This window comes from Microtus ochrogaster, linkage group LG4, assembly GCF_000317375.1.
Source record: "Microtus ochrogaster isolate Prairie Vole_2 linkage group LG4, MicOch1.0, whole genome shotgun sequence".
Classification (NCBI taxonomy): Eukaryota; Metazoa; Chordata; class Mammalia; order Rodentia; family Cricetidae; genus Microtus; species Microtus ochrogaster.
The window spans coordinates 51,338,447-51,342,756 of record NC_022030.1 but is presented as its reverse complement, the minus strand read 5'-3'; positions in this window follow the sequence as shown (position 1 = coordinate 51,342,756).

Below are 4,310 nucleotides of genomic sequence, written 5' to 3'. Positions count from 1 at the left end.
CATGATCCCCTGCAAGTTTTTCAGGGCTTTCAACACCTTGAAAACAGTTCCTTTTATTAATTTCCTCCAGGAAGTCATCTGATATGGGTCTTATTTTCATGATTAGCCTCAACTGATACAATTACTGGATAGTATAGGCATAGTGGCTCACCCAGTAATACCAGAAACTGAGGCAGGAGGAAAGCCATGAGTTTGAGGCCAACTGGAGTTACAGAGTGCGACCCTATCTCAAGAAACTACACATATGCGCGCACGCACACACACACACACACACACACACACACACACACACACACACACACACACAAAATAGCAGGGAGGACAAACAACCAACAATGTGATGCTAATGAATTATCAATATCATCAAGAGGACCATATGATAAAACCACTGAACTGTGACAGCATATACTTACATTATAATACAATAAATACCAACGTAGGCATAAGCAATATGATTCATATAAATGATAGACTTCTAAAAGGACTCTTTTACATACAGCATTGAGGTTGTTCATAATTCAGTGGCTATAATCTGGTTAATTAAGAGAAAATGTTTAACATCATCAACATCTCTGCATTTGTTATGCACTGTAATAAACTTTTATCTGTTCAAGGCATGTTAAATCTGTGGCATAAACTGACAGTAGAATCTCAGTGTCATCTCCTTCCTGAAATAACTCATCTTAGCCTTGCTTTCTCTGTCCCAGGAAGGAAGGATACTGAATTCTTATAACCATTTCACCTCTTTACAAATTGTTCTCTCCATAAAGCTCAAACAATTTCTACATGTTTATTTACACAAAACAGACAGCACAAATGGAGTTAAAAGCTTTGAGATTATAGCCAGTGTAGTCAGGTATCTCCACTTTTATCTTGCCAGTCACCTAGTTTTACTTATGATTAATATTCCTGTTCCCACCATGGTTTTCCCTCTTACTCCATTGCAAGTCCCATGTTAAAGAAGTATTAAGAATGTGTAAACACTACACTAACACCCCCAGTTTCTGTTTCTAGAGTTTGTTTCATGTTTCTAATAATAGAAAATAGAATCTGCAACTATGAGGGGTTGGAGGGCAGGACTAATTTCAGTAGGTGTAGGGGAATTTACTAATAATCCAAGGACCATCATCTCAAAATACACTCTGTAATAGGCCAACTAGCTTATGATTAATGTAGACCTCTGTGTGTTTCTTTGGGACTGAATGGCTATGGAATGGAGCAAGACAGAAACCTGTGTCAACAAAATGGTGCCAACGTGGACAATTGCATCCATATAAAACCTGAGAGAGCTTGGGAAGTAATTCTAGACACAAAAGAAGAGTTAAGCATGGCTTTTTGGTAGCAGTATTTTCTCAGGTGGACTTTGCTTGCTAGAAGCAAGTGTGTCTTATTTGAGATAGGCTTTCTGACTCAGCTTTAGCTGCAAAAACCTTGCAGCTCTTTTAAGAGGCTCTACCACAAAACACTTAAATGGTGCTGATGAATAGCTGATACATGCTTCTTGGTGGTGGCATAGACTTTGAAATGCCATAGAGTTGTGACGATAAACATGACTCTGGCCAGTACCTCTGCCATGAAGCTAGACTCTCAGAAATCTAAGGAATGGGCTAGATCCAGCCATCAATGCCATGGCTTTAATCCTAGCCACATCGCTTAGCAAGTTAAAGACTCATGTGATCAGAAAAAGTGAGATATATAGTAAAGATAGATTCAAACAAAAAAGCCTCAGTTTACAGTGTGTTCAAATGTATGTGTGTGTGTGTGTGTGTATGTGTGTGTGCGCGCGCGCGCTTGGGAGAGAAAAGAAAAAGGTTAAAGTCCTTAAAAGGAAAAAGAAAAAAAAAAGAGTAGACAAGTGTGGTAGCACATACCCTTAATCCCAACACTTGGGAGGCAGAGGCAAGTGTATCTCTGTGAGTTCAAGGTGTGGTGGCACACACCTTTAATCCTAACACTTGGGAGGCAGAGGCAGGCAGATCTCTGTGCATTCAAAGACAACCTGGTCGACAGAGTAAATTCCAGGACAGCCAAAGATAAACAGAGAAACCCTGTCTAAAAAAGCCAAAAATTAAAAATAAAAATAAAGTTTAAAATAAAGCCACATAAAGATGGAAAATACACAGAGTATGGATACTGTATGTTATTGTGTTGTCTTTAAATGGTTTAATGGCTGAGGAAGGAACAACAGCTGCTAAAAGACATTTGATTACAAATTCTGCTGGATTAATACAACATATATATTTTGAAAATGCTTTGACTTCAAAATTTAAGTCTAAAGACATGTTACTTTGGAGAAGAGGTTTTGCTTTTGTTTCCACAGGAAATGAGAGGCTGTGGATTCATTCTAGGTTAAGAAAAATCGGGTTTGATCGAGAAAGACCCCCTGAAAAATCTCCAATAGGAGCAGATGGTCCAGACAATCCAATATTTCAGAGGACCTCTGTTGGAGTTTCCTCTGAGTTCTGCATTTAGAACAGCCTCAAGACTGCTGGCTCAGATTATCAAGCCTCACAGAATATTCCAGTCAGGACTTGATCATAATTTGAAATTTTCTTTAGGTCCCCATAAGATTATCAATACCCCTAATCAGCAGGAAGTAGTCTGGAAAACTATGCCCACATTCCCAAAAAAATGGATTACGATATTTATCTTTGTTTAGAGTGTTGGTTACACAAAGGATATTAGATTCAGATTTCCTGTTTTGAAAAAAGGGGGGGAGAAGTGCTGTGGGACAATGGTCTTTTATCCTGTCACTTGAATTATTTTAATAAAATACTGATTGGCCAGTAGTCATCCAGGAAGTATAGGCAGAGTGACCAAATAGGAAGTATAGGTGGGGCAACGAGAACAGAATTCTGGGAAGAGGAAAGGTCAGTCTGCAGTCCTCACCCAGATGCAGAGGAAGTAAGATGAGAATGCCTCACTGATAAAGATACCAAGCCACGTAGCTAACACAGACAAGAATTATGGGTTAAGATGTAAGATATAAGAGTTAATAAGAAGCCTGAGCTAATAGGCCAACCAGTTTATAATTAATGTAGACCTCTGTGTGTTTCTTTGGAACTGAATGGCTTCGGGATCCGGCAAGACAGAAACCTCAGCCAACAACTCTCCAATACCAGTTGTTCTGAAGAGAAGGAGAGTGTAACAATATATGGTGAAGGAAACTTCTGTGATACCTTCTTGTCTATCTAAAACATGAACCCCCAATGAAACAAATAATTACCCCGGCTCCTCCACTGACTTTCCATTATCTCTGCGGAAAGACTGATGCCTGCTAGCACACCCTGGCAGGCATTCCTTGTAGGTCATTGTCTTTGAGGGTACCACCCATTATTCCAACCAGGGTCACTTGCAATTTATTGTCTGCATTTCCTGCCCAAGAACCTTCTCTGTGTGAAACATCATGTTTCTCCAAGCCCAGTAAATTCCCTTACAAAACACCTACATTTCTCTAAAGTTGTGCATAGTCCCTGTGAGAGGGTTCATTGTAGTGATTTTTTGTTTTTGTTTTAACAAATAAAGCTTGCCTGAAGATCAGAGTGCAGAGTTAAGCCAGACATTGGTAGCACACACCTTTAACCTCAGTGTTTGTGGGTAGTGGCTTGAGGGGGAGACACAGCTGGATCTCTGTTAGTTCAAGGCCACCCTGCACGCTACACAAATTGATCCTATCTAAAAGAGAAACCGAGCTCACACAAAGGTGATTCCAACACTTGGGATCACACACCTTTAATCCCAGCACTAGGGAGGTGGAGACAGGAATGGTATGGCTGGCCAGAGAGGAATATAAAGCAGGAGGAGACAGGAGTGTGGAGGCTGGAAAATGCAGGCCCATTTCCACCTTGTATGCTGGTCAGAGAGTTTGGAGACTACAGACTTAATTGCACCTCCTAACTCAGGAGGTGGTTGTCTGGCCCTTTTGAAGTTAAGATAGCTCAGTGCCATCCTGATGGGTGGTCAGGATATGCAGATGTGCTTCTGACCCTTTCCTTTATAACTATGAGGTGACCTAGAGTACATGACTTGAGACACCCCGCTACCTAGACAACAGAATGCTAATGATTGATGTCCCAGAGTTGACTATGTGAGTTAACCTTTTGTATCATGTATATAAGGTCTTTCATTACCTTCTCCCCCAGTTTACATCGGGCATAAAAGCTGTGGAAAAAATAAATAGCAAGTGATTTCAGTGTCTGATTAATCCCTGAAATGCCCTCCCGATACTTTCTATGTTTTCTGACTTCTTCTTCTTCCTCCTCCTCCTCCTCCTCCTCCTCCTCCTCTTCCTCTTCATTATTATTATTATT